Source organism: Bombina bombina, chromosome 7 (genome assembly GCF_027579735.1).
Source record: "Bombina bombina isolate aBomBom1 chromosome 7, aBomBom1.pri, whole genome shotgun sequence".
Classification (NCBI taxonomy): Eukaryota; Metazoa; Chordata; class Amphibia; order Anura; family Bombinatoridae; genus Bombina; species Bombina bombina.
Window position 1 is genome coordinate 492,770,248 of NC_069505.1, and position 19,512 is coordinate 492,789,759.

Below are 19,512 nucleotides of genomic sequence, written 5' to 3' on the forward strand. Positions count from 1 at the left end.
AGAATCTTTTTTTTTTACTTAACTGGGTACTGGCAGACAGCTGCCAGTACCCAAGATGGCGCCCATTAGGCTAGAGGGGGAGGGTTAGAGAACTGTTTGATGGGGGATCCATGATATTGGGGGCTAAGGGGGGATTCTATACAGCAGCATATGTAAATATGCTATTAAAAACAAAAACAAATATACCTTTTATATTAGAACTGGCAGACTTTCTGCCAGTACTTAAGATGGCGGGAACAATTGTGGGGTGGGGGAGGGAAGAAAGCTGTTTGGGAGGTATCAGGGGGTCTGATGTTTCAGGTGGGAGGCTAATCTCTACACTAAAGCTAAAATTAACCCTGCAAACTCCCTACAAGCTACCTAATTAACCCCTTCACTGCTAGCCATAATACACGTGTGATGCACAGCGGCATTTAGCGGCCTTCTAATTATCAAAAGCAACACCAAAGCCACATATGTCTGCTATTTATGAACAAAGGGGATCCCAGAGAAGCATTTACAACCATTTGTGCCATAATTGCACAAGCTGTTTGTAAATAATTTCAGTGAGAACCCTAAAGTTTGTGAAAAAGGAAACAATTTATTTTTATTTGATGTTACCTAACTGTTGAATGTAGCATCTTTGTAAAAAGCTGACTAGAAAATATCACATTAACATCTCTATGAGAAAAAACGGTTTACCTCATCATTTCCTTCTTATCCATTTCCCATTGTAAAGGGACTTTAAGCAGCCAATGCAGGCTCAGTCACATTTCCCTCCTGAGTTTAAGGAAGTTAAAGGGATAGTCAAGTCAAAATTAAACTTTCATGATTCATATAGAGCAGCAATTTTAAGCAACTTTCTAATTTACTGATATTATCATTTTGTCTTTGTACTCTTGCTATCTTTATTTAAAAATCAGGAATGTGATTTATAGGAGCCAGCCTATTTTTGGTTGAGAACCTGGGTTATGCTTGCTTATTGGTGGGTAAATGTAAGCCTCCAATAAGCAAGCGCTATCCATGGTGCTGAACTTGGGCTGGCTGCTAATATTTACATTCCTGCTTTTAAAATTAAAATAGAAAGAGAACAAAGAAAAATTTATAATATTAGTAAATTAGAAAGTTGCTTAAAATTTCATGCTCTGTCTGAATCATGAAAGAAAAAAATTGGGTTCAGTGTCCCTTTAACCCCTTAAAGGGACAGTATACATTCCTTTTCATATATCTGCATGTAATAGACACTACTATAAAGAATAAGATGCACAGATACTGATATAAAAATCCAGTATAAAACTGTTTAAAAACTTACTTAGAAGCTGTCAGTTTGGCTCTGTTGAAAAGGCAGCTGGAAAGCCCACTGCAAGTGGGAAATAAGACACTCCCCCCTCCCCCTTCTTTTGCATATGAAAAGACCCTTTACACAAACAGGAGCAAGCTGGAGAAGGTAGCTGACGGTATTCTCATAAAACTTTGGGGCTTGGTTAGGAGTCTGAAAATCAGAGCAATGTTATTTAAAAATAAGCAAAATTATACATTTATTTTAAAAAAAAACTTTATGGGCTTTATAAATAGATCATCTACAAAACATTTATGCAAAGAAAAAATGAGTGTATAATGTCCCTAGGACAAGGCCATTTTTCAATTTCTTTCCCTTAAGGACCAGGGCTATTTTTAAATTTCTGCGGTGTTTGTGTTTAGCTGTAATTTTCCTCTTACTCATTTACTGTACCCCCACATATTATATACCGTTTTTCTTGCCATTAAATGGACTTTCTAAAGATACCATTATTTTCATCATGTCTTATAATTTACTAAAAAAATATTATAAAATATGAGGAAAAAATGGAAAAAAACACACTTTTTCTAACTTTGACCCCCAAACTCTGTTACACATCTACAACCACCAAAAAACAACCATGCTAAATAGTTTCTAAAATTTGTCCTGAGTTTAGAAATACCCAATGTTTACATGTAATTTGCTTTTTTTTTGCAAGTTATAGAGCAATAAATACAAGTAGCACTTTGCTATTTCAAAACCACTTTTTTTCAAAATGAGTGCTAGCTACATTGGAACTACCTGAATATCCCTTGACATTTTTTTTAGAAGACATCCCAAAGTATTGATCTAGGCCCATTTTGGTATATTTCATGCCACCATATCACCGTCAAATGCGATCAAATAAAAAAAAATGTTAACTTTTTCACAAACTTTAGGTTTCTCACAGAAATTATTAACAAACAACTTGTGCAATTATGGCATAAATGGGTGTAAATGCTTCTCTGGGATCCCCTTTGTTCAGAAATAGCAGACTTATATGGCTTTGGTGTTGCTTTTTGGTAATTAGAAGGCTGCTAAATGCCACTGCGCACCACACGTGTTTTATGCCCAGCAGTGAAGGGGTTAATTAGGGAGCTTGTAGAGTTAATTTTAGCTGTAGTGTAGTAGACAACCCAAAGTATTGATCTAGGCCCATTTTGGTATATTTAATGCCACCATTTCACCACCAAATGCGATCAAATTTTAAAAAAAACGTAAATTTTTTCGCAATTTTAGGTTTCTCACTGAAATTATTTACAAACAGCTTGTGCAATTATGGCACATATGGTTGTAAATGCTTCTCTGGGATCCCCTTTGTTCAGAAATAGCAGACATATATGGCTTTGGCAATGCTTTTTGGTAATTAGAAGGCTGCTAAATGCCGCTGCACATCACACGTGTATTATGGCTAGCAGTGAAGGGGTTAATTAGGGATCTTGTAGGGAGCTTGCAGGGTTAATTTTAGCTTTAGTGTAGAGATCAGCCTCCCACCTGACAAATCAGACCCCCTGATCCCTCCCAAACAGCTCTCTTCCCTCCCCCACCCCACAATTATTGTCCCTGCCATCTTACTAAAATAAAAGGTATCCTTTTTTTTTATTATTTCTTTTTTTAGCATATTTACATATGCTGATGTGTAGGATCCCCCCCCCCCAAACAGCTCGCTAAACCCTCCCCCTCTACATTATTGGGAGCCATCTTGGGTACTGGCAGCTGTCTGCCAGTACCCAGTTTACAAAAAAAATGTATATTTTTTATTTTTTCCCCCCACTTTTCTGTAGTGTAGCTTCCCCCCCCAAGACTAAACCACCACCCCCTCCCAGATCACTTAGATTAACTTTTTTTTAAATTTGTATTCCCCCTCTCTCCCTCTAAATGTAAAACACACTGTTCCATAATGTAATGGTTCCCACCCGCTCCCTCCCAGTGCACGCGCCCGCCTCCCCTGTGCACGCGCATGTGCGTCCGTGCGCGCCCCCAGCAACCCCGCCCACGATCCTGCCCACCTCTGCACATCTGTAAGCCATCGAGGGCCGCCCACTCGCCTCCCACGTCTGCTCCCACCCACCAACGATTGTGGCCATCGATGTCCGGTGCAGAGAGGGCCACAGAGTGGCTCTCTCTGCATCGGATGGGGAACAATGTTATTGCAGTGATGCGTCACTGCAATAACCGGAAAGTGGCTGGATCGCTTCCAGCCGCTTTCAACCCCAACGTCGTACAGGGTACGTCGCTGGTCTTTAAAGACCAGTTTGTGTAAGACGTACCCTGTACGTCTTGCGTCATTAAGGGGTTAAGGGTCCTGAGGACTGGAGTTAAGAAACACTGGTTTAAATATGTAAGATATAAGTATAAAGCTTTAGTTTCTATAATTGTATATGTATAATCTGTCCCTAATTGTTATCAGTAGATAAGATAGTTATGAAGAAAAGTGAGTCAATTTAGATGAATCGGTGTCCGGTTTTTTAATAATATTATTAAAAACAAGGGCACTTTAATTCATCAAAATTGACATTTCACCCATTTTCTTCAAAAGCTTACCTTTTAATCCTGACAGCCGCTCCAGCGATTTCCCCCGGCCGTCGGAAGCCTCTTCATACGTCAGAAATTATGAATCTGTATTCCTCAAATCACGGCTTTCCCCCGGGGAATCATGGCCTGAGGCAACGCTGTGATTGGAGGAAGCCGGATTCGTAATTTTGGACCCGCAAAGAGGGCTTGCGACGGGCGGAGGAAGCGCTGCAGCGGCTGTCAGGATTAAAAGGTAGGTTTTTGAAGAAAACAAGTGAAATGTCAATTTTGATGAATTAAAGTGCCCTTGTTTTTAATAGGATTATTAAAAACCAGGCACCGATTCATCTAAATTCACCTTCACTTTAAAGGGACAGTCTACTTGAAAATGTTTATGGTTTAAAAAGATAGATAATCCCTTTATTACTCATTCCCCAGTTCTGCATAACCAACACAGTTATATAAATACACTTTTTACCTCTGTGATTACCTTGAATCTAAACCTCTGCAGACTGCTTCCTATCTCAGTTCTTTTGACAGACTTGCATTTTAGCCAATCAGTGCTGACTCATAAATAACTCCACAGGAGTGAGCACAATGTTATCTATATGGCACACATGAACTAACACTGTCTAACTGTGAAAAAATGTCAAAATGGGTCTTAGAAATGAGCATACGAGCCTACCTAGGTTTAGCTTTCAACTGAGAATACCAAGAGAACAAAACAGATTTGATGATAAAGGTAAATTGGAAAGTTGTTTAAAATGGCATCCCTTATCTGAATCATTAAAGTTTAATTTTGACTAGAGTGTACCTTTAAAGGGATATGAACCCCAATTTTCTGACATCTAGTAAACGTATATTCATCTTGCAGCACATGGTCCTAAACTTCTCCCTCCTACAGTGGGACCAGTTGGTTATACAATGTTGGTTAATTGCTAATAATTGCTCTTTGTGTCAGACAATATATAAGGAAAGCACCAAAAAAAGCTAAGGTGTAAGGGATAAAATGCAAATTTGAAGGACAAAAATGTAAAAATATAAAGTCCCTAATTCTATAATATATGCACATATATTAACATACAACACACAATTACAGATGCACTAATAATGGTGCAGACAAAGACAGTAGTCTAAAAATAAATCAACGTGTGTGTGATACAAAATATATTATATGGATAAGTCCCAGTGATAAAAGGTCCAAAAGAAACTAATCCCAAATTCTCAAATGTGTTCAAAAAGTCTTCTTATACAGTATATAAATAAATATCTTCTTTATATCTGAATATCCCAAAGTTGTTATCTTCATAAAAATATACTTAAGTGTTCCAATGAAAATTCAGCGATACTTCAGTGGCCTATAACAGAAAATAAATCCACATAGTGCACACTGTAATTAAAAAAAATACAATGCCTAAATAAGAGTTTACTATATATACATATAATCCTATAGATCCCAAGCAGCTGCTGTCAACGCGTTTCGGCTTTATTAAGAGCCTTTTTCAAGAATTATGCAGACCTAGTTAGGAGGTCTACATTAAGATAGTTGGTAGATTGTAGACATTGGCGCTAGATTTCTTCTTTGTACATTCAATTGCTCTGCGTAAATGGAGCTGAGGTGTCTGCATAAACATTGCAAAGATGGATTTATGCTGCAGGGCGAAATGCGAGTTTATTAGATCATAGATTTTTTTTTATTTATTTTTTACATCCGCACTCTGTTTAGCTTTGTACCAGAAGAAGGAACATTAAGTGGCTGTTTGTCTATAAAAATGCCCTGGTCAGGCTCTTAAATATTATTTATTAAAGAAAAATATTCAAAAAAAAATATTTATGCTTATCCTCGTCCACAAAAATAGAAAAGAATGTTAAATAATTTTTTTGTTATTTTATAAACTTTCTTAATTTAAAAAAAATATGTTGTAAATAGCAAACTTGTTTTATTTTTTTGTTGTTCAAATAAAAAATTAAACATGTGCTCTTGTCTGCTGTCATGTTGTTTACAACAGAAGATCTTATCTATTAAATAGTGCTCCTATAGTTATAATGAATATGTTAATTCAAAGTAAACCTAAAATAAACAAATTTTATTTAAAAAAAAAAAAAAGCAAACAACCTACTGATTTTCTTGCAAAATTAACACTTAGAATTTTGTATTGTAGCCCCTGTGCCCTCAAAAAAGAAGAGGGCTGACACCTTTCGAACTGAGGCTGCATTCTGCCTCTTCAGAGTATGAGCAAAACAGACTTACTGTTTCTCTAGCATTATCTGAATGCTAAGCCAGCTCATGTTACTCTAGAATATTAATGACATCAAGCTAGATATGCCTTCCTGTAGTGACCACAGCCCCCTGACAGGAAGTAATGGTCATTGTACAAATGAAGTAAAAAAAAAAAAAAGAAATAAAGGGTAAAATCCTTTTTAAATGATAAATAACAAATATTGCAGTGATTTCTATTAAAGGGACACTGAACCCAAATTTTTTCTTTTGTGATTCAGATGGAGCATGCAATTTTAAGCAACTTTCAAATTTACTCCTATTGTCAATTTTTCTTCGTTCTCTTGCTATCTTTATTTGAAAAAGGAGGCATCTAAGCTTTTTTTTTTCGTTCAGAACTCTGGACAGCACTTTTTTATTGGTGGATGAATTTATCCACCAATCAGCACGGACAACCCAGGTTGTTCACCAAAAATGGGCCGGCATCTAAACTTACATTCTTGCATTTCAAATAAAGATACCAAGAGAATGAAGAAAATTTGATAATAGGAGTAAATTAGAAAGTTGCTTAAAATGTTATGCTCTATCTGAATTACAAAAGAAAACATTTGGGTTCAGTGTCCCTTTAACCCCTTGAGTGCTAACGACGGCTCTGAGCCGTCACAGAGTTTCTCACTCAGGTGCTAACGACAGCTCAGAGCCGTCGCTAGCACTCTCCCACATTGAGGGAGATCTGGGGGCTCCCACCCGCTCCTACCCCGGCGATCGTGCCTGTAGAGTGACAGGCATCGCCGGGGCTTCCCGTTTTGCGTGGTGATGTCACGCGTAATGACGTGATAACGTCACCGTGCAACTTTATTTAAAATATACAATATAGGGAAAGGGGGCATGCTGCTTAGAAGCCTGTATCTCAGGCATTTAAGCAGCTACAGACCCCCAAGACCCACCGTTGGAAAGGTAATCGCCTAACCTTTCCAACGGTATAAGTCTTGGGGATCTGAAAAGAAAAAAAGTAAAAAATAAAAATATTTAAAACAATGTAAAATTAAAAAACCCTCAAATGTGCTTAGCACTCAAAGGGTTAAGAATAACTGATTAGTGCTGTTTTTACTACAACAATGAAACATACTGTTTTATATCCCTTTAATGCCCTGCCCGTCTGGGAAGCTGTTGAATGTGACAGAAAGTTGCACAAAGACAAACACACACAGATTATATAAAATGCCTCGTCAGTATTACCAGGCCCCTTATGGATTATTTTAAAGGGACATTCCGGCTAAAATTGGAATCCATATGGATGCATTTCAGTTTTGAAAAGGAGCATTTTTTTAATAAACATGTATTGGCAAAAATGCATCTTAAAAAGCTATAGCTGTTTCGAAAGTGTATTTAATTCTAAAGTGTATTTAAGTGTGCACAAGCATTTTAAACACAGCACTTGCTCCGAGAGACTAAGGTGCTTGTACCATCTGGTAATGTCTCAATTTGTTATTTGCTCACATGATACAAACCCCACTGGTGCTCTGAGCAGCTGCAGTATATAACATGCTGGTGCACTGAGAATATCTAGCTATGCTTCACATGCACGTGCAGAAAAAAATATTAACACTAAAACAGTGATTACTTTTTAATAGAAGCTTTTCTGCTAATACATGTATATTGCAAATATGTTTCTACTCAAAGATGTAATTTATCTGTGTATTTACATTTTGGGCAGAATGTCCCTTTAAAATTAAATTTTAAGGGGAGCTCACTTATATGATTTATGTGAAGGAGATACACTTTACAATAAAGTGTTCAGTAAAATAAGCTGATTATTTCTCTACATGGCAGCCAATCACTTTGGTTTTACTGTTTTATAAGTAGGGTAATGTCTGTAGTTAGGCTATGAATATGGTTGCTACAGAAACGCGTTGGCCAATTTCTGACTTTACGCATTTTCCTTTGATTTGATTTCTATTTTTAACCTTTCATTGACTTGAATAAAAGTTACATTTGAATTATCTCTATATATATTCTCTATCTGTAATGACTTTTTGTTACTTTTTAAATGCTTGAAAAAAATAAAAAAGAAGAATATTTTGAGACACGTGAAAATGATATGAAATTAAATCTTCTGAGTCCATAAATAACGTTTAAAGGGACAGTCTACTCCAAAAGTTCTTGTGCATTGGTAACATTGTATATGAAGTATTTCTGGGAAAAAGCAAGCGGGGAATCTTGCCTAGATGTGCTAATTTCCTATGCAAATATTTATATTGATTTTATATATATCTATTAATACACTTTTTACCTCTGTTATTACCTTGTATCTAAGCCTCTGCAGATTGCCCACTTATTTCAGTTCTTTTGACAGACTTGCATTTTAGCCAATCAGTGCCCTCTCATAAGTAACTCCACGGGCGTGAGCACAAAATTATGTATATGACACACATGAACCAATGCCATCTAGCTGTGAAATACTGCCATTCCAACCAAAATTGTAATTCACATGGATGCATTTCAGTTTTCAATAGAAGCATTTTTGTAATATACATGTATTAGCAAAAGTGCATCTTAAAAATCTATAGCTGTTTCAAAAGTGTATTTAAAGTGAAGGTAAAATATAGTATTTCAGACCATCTAGTCTTCTTAAGCAATACATGTTTGTAATAGTCGCTAACTTTTTAATTTTATTTATAATCTATTTGTATAATACATTTTAAACGTACTGATCCGTTCGTTCCATCTGAAGCTCCGCCCCCTTCTACTTGGTTGTTCTCTGTATCACATGACCTGTGGGCATCTGTCTCTTCAAAAATGTCATGAAAGCAGACAAGAAGCATGACGTCGCTAACGCATGCGCAAAATCAATTTTTCTTTCTTTTTTTGTATTGAAATATGCCAAAATGCCATGGATTTGATTGGACCAAGAAAAAACTTCACTAAAGAGAAAAAAATGGTCTTTGTGTCGGGGCTGATAACGGATACCATAGGAAAGTAATGGTTTTATATAAATTACTATAGCAAGTTGAAAAATCAACTGGCACTTAGTATACCGTTTGAATTTACCATCAATTTAAGTATGCACCGTGCACCAGCATTTTAAACACAGCACTTGCTCAGAGAGCCTAAGGTGCTTGACTCAGTTTGTTAATTGCGCACATGATACAAACCCCACTGGCGCTCTGAGCAGCTGCAGTATATAAAATGCTGGTGCACTGAGAATATCTAGCTATGCTTCACATGCACGTGCAGAGACAAATATTAACTCTTAAACAGTGATAACTTTTACTAGAAGCATTTTTGCCAATAGGCATATATTGCAAATATGTTTCTACTCAAAGATGTAAATCATCTATGTGCATTTAAATTTTGACTGGAATGTCCCTTTAAACCCTGCACATGTAATGTTTAAAATAGTGACAAGCACTCAACATTGCACATCTATTTGTAATTTATCAAGCTGCAGGCTGAAAAGTTCTCTAGCAGAGAAAATCAAATTAAACTTTCATGATTCAGATAGAGCATCAATTTTAAGAAACTTTCTAATTTACGCCTATTATAAATTGTTCTTCATTCTCTTGGTATCTTTATTTGAAAAAGCAAGAATGTAAGTTTAGAAGCCGGCCCATTTTTGGTTCAGAACCTGGGTAGCGCTTTCTGATTGGTGTCTAAATGTAGCCTCCAAACAGCAAGCGCTATCCAGGTGCTGAACCAAAAATGGGCCGGCTTCTAAACTTACATTCTTGCTTTTCAAATAAAGATATCAAGAGAACAAAGACAAATTGATAATAGGGAGTAAATTAGAAAGTTGCTTAAAATTGCTGCTCTATCTGAATCATGAAAGTTTAATTTTGACTAGACTATCCCTTTAAACCAGTCCTCACGCCTCCCTAACAGGCCAGATTTTCAGGATTACCCTAGTTCAGATGTCTAGAAAATCTGGCCTGTTAGGGAGGTCTGAGGACAGGTTTGAAAACTTCTGAGATAGAACAAGTCATTTTAAGACACTTTTAAATTCACTTCTATCATCAAATTGATTTTGTTCCCTTGATATCCTTTGTTAAAAAAAATATGTAAATATCTTACTCTACTGGGAACTAGCAGTGATTGGTTCACAAGATATTTTTCGCTAGTTCCCAGTAGTGCATTGCTGTTTTGGAGCTGACTTTAACTACAGTATGTGTTTAATACTTTTGCAGGAGTTAAACACATCATTGTATGCGTGCAACAGTGCAATAAGCATCTTCTTTTTGCATTTTTTTTGTAAAACATTTTTTTTTTTTTTCAAATAGTTTTTATTGATTTTTAACAATATATAACAGTAAATGGGGACTCGCAGGTCCCCTGCAAATTTCAGTGCATAACATGAAGAAAGTATTATGGAAAAATTACAACTGAGACATTCAAGTTTCAAAGATAGGGTCAGTACATTTCCAAACAGCTGTTAAAGAAGGGTAAGAGGGTGGGGGGGGGGGGGAGGGTTCATCTGTAAGGATGGGAGAGGAGGGGGGGGGAATACTGCCGGGGATCGCCTGAGGCGTACGTAACAAGGATTCTTAAACTCTAACCTGGGGAAGCCATGTGGAGTCATGTGTGTCTGTCCAGTCAGTCCAAACCATTTCAAAAAGGTCACTTCTGTCCAAACTATAGAATATGTCCTTTTCCATAGCATGTAAGTAAGCCATTGTTTTGAGAATATCAGGCCAACGAGGGGGGGATGTTTTTTTCCAGTACCTGGCGATATTGGTTTTAACCGATGACATTAGATAAACGCAGAGAATCTGCTGATGTTTAGGAAGGGCCTGTAGGTTTAGGTGTAGGAGTGCAGTGGCAGGGTTTTTTGGTAGCTGAATCCCAAGGGCAGACAGGGTACGGAAACAGGTGTTCCACAGGGGAGTCAACTTAGGACATTCCCACCATATGTGAAGCATATTTCCGTGGGAGCCACATTCCCTCCAGCATTGCGGAGAAGATGTCGGGAACATCTTAGATAGCCGCGCGGGGACCAGATACCATTGGGAAATAACTTTATAATAGGTTTCGAACATTGTCACACAATGCAATGATTTTTTGGTTAAGGTGAGGGACCCCTGCCAGGCATCAGCCGAGATTCGAGAGTGAAGAATAGTGTCCCACTTGCGTAGGTGCGGGGCCAAGTCTGGGGGCACAGTACCGTCCAGCAGGCTATAATGTCTCGAAAGAGGTTTGTGGAGTCTACGTCCTCCTTTCCATACAGACTCCCATGGGGTGAGCTGACGTGGAGCAGAGGGAAAAAAGCCCCAGCTAGAGAGGAAACTCTTGATCCTGGTGAACTCGAATAGGAGGTAGGGTGGGATGTCTTCGCCTGGTCTGTCCTTAGACAGCGAGAGATATCCATCGACATTAGTCTCTGACCAAAAGTCTGAAACTTGTTTTACACCCAACCTAGCCCACGTATTGGGGTGTGTTTCTGCTAGACCTGTAAAGAGGCCTGGGATGGAGGTGATCGTGGAGGGGTGTGGCGCAATTAGTTTACGGTGCCGGATCTTATCCCAGATTGCCAGGCATTCCAAAACTACAGAGTTATGTATCTTTAGGGTTCTGCGGCTATGGACCGGAGTCCAGATTAGATCTTTTAGGTATATATCAAACGGTAATGAGGCTTGTTCAATGTCTCTCCACCTGTCTTGTGAGTGGAGCACTCCCCACTGGGAGATGTGCGTAAGCATAGCTCCCTCATAGTACTTTACTATGGATGGGGAAGCCAGACCCCCAAGCTGGACAGGGAACTGCAGGATTTTGTGAGCTATTCTAGGAGTTTTGTTTTGCCAAATAAATTTTGAACACTCACTTTGAAACTGTAGCAAAAGGTGATTGGGTATTCTGATTGGAAGGCATCTAAATATATAGGTGAGCCGAGGGAGGAACGACATCTTAAGGGACGCTATACGGCCCATCCAAGAGATGTTCTTATGATCCCAAACATGTTTTAACGCTCTTAGGTCCGCTAAGAGGGGTAAATAGTTGTCCTTAACCATCTGTTTCAAATCATTAGAGATTTGAACTCCAAGGTGAGTAATCCCTTTGCTAGACCACTTGAAGTCAAATTGTCTTTGGAGGGCTGTGACATATTTTTGGGGAAAACCCCACAAGTAAATTTCCGTTTTGGGGGTGTTTAGCTTGTAGAAGGAAAGGGAGCCAAAGTCCTCAAGTATCTTCAAAAGTCTAGGGATTGTGCGAAGCGGATCTGCAGAAAACACCGTCACATCATCTGCAAACAATGCAATGTTGTGTTTGGAGCCAGAAAGTGTAATTCCTACAATGTCCCTGTCAGTACGTATTGTTTCCGCTAGAGGCTCGATTGCCAGCGCAAACAGGAGCGGAGAAAGTGGGCAACCCTGCCTTGTGCCATTAAAAATGGGGAATGAAGACAAATGGAACCCTACCCCCCTGACGGTTGCCGTGGGGTTGGAGTATAAAGCTTGGATCGCGAGGCATATGTCAGAGGGAAATTTGAAGGCGTCAAGAGTCTCCCACAGGTAACTCCATCTGACCCTGTCAAAAGCCTTCTCGGCATCCAGAGAGATAACCGAGAAAGGCTTGTTCATTCTTGTCGATTCGCAAGCAATATTGATAAGGCGCCTAGTGTTATCCGGGCCCTCACGATTATGTACAAATCCTACTTGATCTGGGTTGACTAGGGTAGGCAGAAGTTTGCATATTCGATTAGCGAGAAGTTTGGAATAGATTTTTATATCAACGTTTATAAGCGAGATGGGCCTATAGTTGGGGCAGTAGGAGGGGTCCTTGTTTGGTTTGGGAATCATAATAATTTCAGCCTCCAAGAATTCTCGATTGAAACTTCCCTCTTGCCTGGCAGTATTAAAAAACCTAAGGAGCAGTGGTATTAGTTCTCGACTATAAGTTTTGTAGAACTGTGCGGGGAACCCATCTGGGCCGGGGGCCTTAAGAGATTTGAGGCGCTGGATGACCTGCTTAATTTCCAGCTGTGTAAATGGGTTGGACAGAGACTCTTGTTGTTCCGTAGTTAAGGACGGTAAATTTAGGGACTCTAGAAATGTTTTAATCTGTTGTGTGGAGGCAGGGGCTTTAACTTCAGTGCCCTCAAGGTTGTAGAGTTTAGAATAGTAGTCTGAGAAGCAGTCCCCTATCTGTGAGGGAAGTTTATGGGTCTTGTTGTTGTGAAGGATTTGGTGTATGCGAGAAGAGCTATTCCGCTGACGCAATTTGTGTGCTAACAGAGTGTCGCCCTGTTGCCTTTATAATAAAATAACTGCTTAAGTTTTGTGAGGTTTTCTTGGGTGCGCCGCAACTCTAGGTGATTAATATGCGCACGTACGGCTGAGATCTGAGAGGTCAGTACTTCAGAGACGTTAGCTCTGTTGGAGGATTCAAGCAGCCGAAGTTTGCAGTGGGCTTGGGCTAAGGAAAGTCCAGCCAGTTTCCTAAGGCGAGCTTGCTTGCGGATGATATAGCCTCTGGATACCGCTTTAATAGCTCCCCAGAGTGTATCATCAGTTGTCTGACCATTGTCGTTAAGTTGAATAAGTTCTATAAGATCTCTTCGTAGCTCTTCCCTGAAGGGGATGTCTGCTAGAATGTTGCGCGGAAGGGACCACCTGCTTATATGAAGACAAGGGTCACTGGTGTGTAGGTCCACCAGTACTGGGTCGTGATCTGACCATGAGCAGAGGGGGATACTAGATTGGAGTACTGAGTCCAGGGTCGTTGCCGAGCAGAAAATATGGTCTAACCTAGAATAGGTTTTGTGTGCCTGGGAGAAGTGGGTGAAATCCCTGTCTGTAGCGTGTAATGAGCGCCAGATGTCGTAATATCCAAATTCAGACATAATTGATTTAAAGCGTGTGGAGAGGAGAGTTAGTTGGGAGGTGGTCTTGGTTGGGGATAACGTCTTGCGGTCTAGTTTAGTGTCCCAGATCATGTTGTAGTCCCCCGCTATTATGACCCTGCCCTGTTTGTGTAGGTCGATTAATCTCAGAATTTTTCTGAGGCAAGCAGGTTGTTGGGTATTGGGAAGGTATACTGAAACTAGGGTGTGTGTGGCGTGATCAAGCTTGCAGACTACTATAGTGTATCTAGCCTGGGGGTCTCTTATTACCTCAATTTCCTCGTAAGCTACCCTCCTGTGAATCAGGACCGCAGTCCCTCGTGCTTTTTTTGTAAATGAAGAGCATTCTATGGTCGTATATGAGCGAGAGTGGAATCTATGGGGAGCGTCTAACATCCAGTGCGTTTCTTGCAGAAACACAACATCGGGGTTGTGGTGGTTAAGCATATGAGTGAGTAGGCTCCTTTTGAAGGGAGAGTTTAAGCCCCTGGAATTATGTGTGCATATTCGTAATCGGGACATGGTCCACTACTAGCCCAGGGGAGTGGGTGGGCAGTAGGGAGATCTGGGAGACTTAGGTTAAGGTCTTGGAATGAGGTATGTAGGGGATGGGAGGGGAGGGGGTTAGTCAGAGTGTAAGGCGGAAATGTACTGACAACACAGGTGGAAATAGTCCACCTAGGTGGAACCCTGGTGTGGGTTAACCTATAGGGGGGGGAGCTAAGGGCAAATGAATGAGAGGAGCTGGAAGGTCCAGCCCCACTCCACTAGCTGAGTGACTAGACAATGAGATAGTAAACTAAGGTGCAAGAAAATGTAAACCTGTGGGCCCCATAGAGGGCGTGACCAAACATAATGAGCTAAAATGAACACAGGAACCATAGGAAGCAGTGGATACAATAAGCAATCTGCACATACATGCCAACATAAAACAATAGAATGTGGTTACATATGATCAAAGGCTGCATATTTTAGTCAATGCGGACCCTTCTCAAGAACACTTTAAAATATCAACAAAGAGTGAGGAGATGGAGGTTAAGGACATTTTATCTTATTGTGCCTGTAAAATAAAAAACAGGGTGAACTCAGAGGTCTGGCATGAAACGACAGAATGTAATGAACATTGTAAACACATAGTTTCAATCAATGCAGACCCAGCTCAGTGACGCGTCAGCGTATCAGCAAAAAATAGAGAGAGCAGAGGTAGGAACATTCTATCGCGTCATGCCTGTATTATATAAGACTAGTGGAACACAAGGGCCTAACATGAAACATCGGAAAGCAATGAACAGTGAAAACACATAAGTCTAGTATGAAACAGTAGAAAGTGGGCATATATGATTAAGAAGTCACATTTTTAAGACAATACAGCTCCTACTCCGTTACATTGTTAACATAGCAACACAAGGTAATGAGAGTAGGGGTAGGCAAATTGTATCTTATCAGACCTGCAAAATAAACATAAGTAAGCTCATATTCAGGAGGATGGAGACTCTAATTGGATTTCGTCAGTAGGCTGCTGTGTTCTCATCCTCTTAGGCCTTTGTTCCTTAACAGACCATTCGGGGGCTGTGACTCTTAGCTTAGACTGAGCAGCCGGGGGTCCCCGTGAGTCTACTGCCATGAGTCCCCATTGGCCAAGGAGAGAAGTCCCCTGAGAAAGAGAGGTCACAGTGAATGATTTGTTGTCTTTTGTGATTATTAGTTTAGTAGGGTATCCCCATCTATACTTAATACTCTCCCTGCGAAGGATCTGTGTAACTGGCTGGAAGTATCTCCGGTGCTGCAGAGTGTGTGCGGATAGGTCGGGCAGCAGTTGTATGTCTTTAAATCTTTCCGATGTCTGCGGCTTCCGAAAGGCCGCCTGCATGAGTCTGTCTTTAAAGATAAAACTGTGGAAGCAGACTATGACATCTCTCGGTTTCTCCTGAGAGACTGTTCTAGGTCGTAAGGCTCTGTGGGCCCTTTCCATGGTGTCTGTCAGCCCCTCTGTTGGTCCCAACAGTTCTTTAAAGAGATCTTTCAGGAAGTTTTGAATCTCTGCCGGTTGGATGTCCTCTGGTATTCCTCTAAACCTTACGTTGTTTCTGCGTGCCCTATCCTCCACATCAGCAAGTTTGAACTCCAGCTGGCTGATTTGATCCGCAAGAGATTCCGAGTAGGACAATAAATTAGTATGGTCAGTGGCAAGATCGTCCTGTTTTCTTTCCAGGGAGTTCACCCTGTCACCTATCTCAGAGATGTCTTTACGGAGTTCAGCATGATTGCGCTGGATTTCCTTGGTTATGGAGATAGTTTGGTTTGCAAGCATTTTCTTAAGAGTTGCCTCCGTTATTAGATGTTGTGAGCTCACTTGGGGCATATGGTCAGGTTGGGATCCATCCCCCAGAGACTCAGACTCACTCAGACCTTCATTGGAATCCTCAATCTGGTCTTTGGGAGGTTGTGTGAAATGATCCAGGACCGTTTTTTTTCACAGAACCTGGTGTCTTCGAGTGTCTCCTGGCGTTGTGTGGCATTTTTGTATGAGAAGAGAGAACCTCCAACTAAACCAATGAGCCTGAATTAGGAATAGATAAGGGGGCTATTGGACCCGACAGGCTAATAAAATAAAAAGAGGATAATACACATGCACATTAGTATTATGTAACGGAGTAGGGCCAGCCGACCACCTGTAACCTCTACCTCCCCATAGCGGCGTGTATGGGCAGCATGCTACCCTACAAGGCTTTGTATGTATCAAAAGATGCCAACTCAGGTGGAGAAAGAAGCCAGGTGGGCGCCTTATTTAGATTACTCCTTTACTTGTAGTGAGGCACCTCTAAGATTCTTAAGGGGGGTATGCCCCTCTGACTCAGGGAAGGAGGGATACGACCCGGAGGAAGGGAAAAAGGGGAGTGGTAGTGACCAGCCCACGTAAGCAGGCCGGAAAGGATGAGTCCGAGAGGGGGGGGTTCAATGATAGAAAGTGATATTAACACACAAATGGGCAGCTAAGCCCAGAGTACCTGGAACAGTGACTTCTGCCGGTCAGCGCACAGGGTGAGAGGCTAAATTTGCACTCTCTATTAGTTAACGGTTTACATAAGTGCGACAAACAGGCAGGAGCAACTGGGTTCTAAAGAGTTAAATACCAATCGACCTGTGAAAGGAAAAATGCAAGTTATGCAAGGACACAACACAAAAATAAAATAAAACACTCCACTCTGAGCTGGGCCGCAGAGGAACAGAAGCTGACGCAGCAGCACAATAAATCACAATTCTATGACAGTAGCCTCAGTCCAAGGGATCAGCAGTGATTATGAACAAAGTCTGCCTCCCAGCAGGTACTGTGCTTAAAGGGACTTGGGAGTGACCTGGGATGTAACTTTGCTAATGTAACCTTGAGACCTAGTGCTGATCCAGTGAGAGGATTTGGTTTCTTTGTTTGGCAAGGGTAGCAGTTCTTCCGCACTACACGTAAGCAGGACAGCAAGCTGTCAGTGGTAGCAGCTTAAACGGACAGAACACAGAACTTCAATGCTGCCCCTGTATGGAGAGCCATATGTTGATAGCGCCTCTGAACAGATATCTCTCAATGTAAAGGAGGTGGGTACACAGCAGTGTGGTTCTAAAGGTTAGCTAGTGACACATATAGATCCGTATGAGATGAATGCCAAAGGTGTACCAGTTCTCTCAGGTGAGGGGTGTAACTTGTGAGCCCACCTCCAAAAGCAGTAAAAGCCCTGTGAAATATACAGATATAATGTGTATAGGGAGTCTGCAGGGACCCTTGGAGTGAGTTAAGAGACAGTGGAATGGTACAGGCCCCAACCAGGCTGGTAGTTGTTGTCCCCCCAGATTGACACTAAGAGGATAGGACTGAACTCATATCGCAAGCCCACCACTACTTAATTGGAAGTCACTTGGCATAGGAGGCTTAGGGGGTATGATGCTGTTCCTTTCCACTTGTATTTGTTACTTAGGAGGCCAGGGGAACCTCAGGGCAGAGCTGATGTGAGATAGGGGGCAAGTGGGCCTGGCAGTTTGCAGAAAGTGGCCTCCTCGGACTTCACCCCTCCAAGTCCCACTGTACCACCCCTGGCAGCTAAGGTTACAATGTTAGGGCTACAGCCGGCTCCTAGATTAAGTACCCCCTCTGAGTTAGGTAGTGTGGAGTTGCAGATAGTGGAGCCCCCTTAAAAGCAGCAGTGCTGCGTGGTAAAATCGTGACTCACCCAGTCAATATGGCAGTCCCGGTTGTTAAGTGATCCAGCAGGGCCCGCTATGTAGGCAGAGGCTTCCCCGGTGGTACCTCCAGGAAGGAGGAGAGGAAATCTGTAGGGCGGCTTTGCTCAGGCACCTCTGCTGACCGGAGCTTGTTGCTTGATGTGAGGAAGCAGGGCCTAGGCGGCAAGATGGCGGCTGTTCCCGCCGCTTTCTCCCTCTGTATGGCCAACTAGAAGAAATGGAGTCTGGGTCTGTTCTTTGTCGGCGGCGGCCACAAAGCTCCCACTGCAGGTGTCGCAGCCTAGTTGGCCTAATCTAACTCCTTGTGCCGGATCAAGCGTGATAGTCGGCTGTTTCTCTGGAGCGCACCGGCCCCGGAGTTCTCCTCCACGCACCTCTAACTATTCTGCCGCCACAGTTCCCCTGCAAAAGGTCCCAGGTCAGTGTCGGTTGTACCGGAGCGGAGCCCCGACCCTCCGGTACAGTTTGCTGATATAAATGGGTGGATGGGCTGAGGAATGGTCGTTGGTTTGGCGCCAGACCCTTCGTGGTGGCGCAAAAAGGCTCTGTGGAGTCTCCAAAACAAGGTGCCGGTCCTGGGTATTAGGCAACTCTCACAGAGCAAGTGTAAAAATGGCTTTTGTAGGTGCAAATAAGCCTTTTATTGTCACTTATATTAATAAATTTGGAGGAGCTCTGTCTTAAGCCGTCCACTCTACACGGCGGTTAGCTCCGCCCCCCTCGTAAAACAATTTTTTATTGAGGTCATAAGCAAAACATCATCAAATAAACATGTTACAATAGACATTCTAAAACATTCTCTTAGATTATAATATTGCGTAAGAGTACACAAGTACCACATGGAGTCTCATGTAGATAGAATTTTTCCCTAAGAAAATCTAAGGTAATATCTCTGCATGTGTACTTAGCAGGCTAAACAGAGACCTCATTTTGTACTTTCATTTGCTTTTGAAACTAGTACAGAAGTGAGATCCTCTATGTAGTGGGTAAAGCTTAACTCTCAAAATAAGGCACAGGAATACTCAGTACTGCAGAAAGTGAATCCACTATAGTTAAGGAGATTCCCTATGTTATATACTCACTGAGAACCATACTATAGTCTTCTGTAAGGAGGTATCTCTTTCATTAATCTAACTTAGGTTAGATATAATAGGACCGGCCATATAGCCTTAGGGTGTATTAGATTTTAACACTACAACTATACCCACTTATAGTCCCATATTGGCGTCAGGTCAACAACCTATGCATAGTTACATACCATAAAGAAAATATGACTTTTCTAACCTATATGCATGTTTAAAAAAGAGCAAACCCACATTATGTGCACATTTCATTAGAAACAAAGTAGTAGTCTCCTTACTAACTGAGTAAATATTGATTAGTATACGGTATCCCAGAACAGTAACCGGTAAACATTAT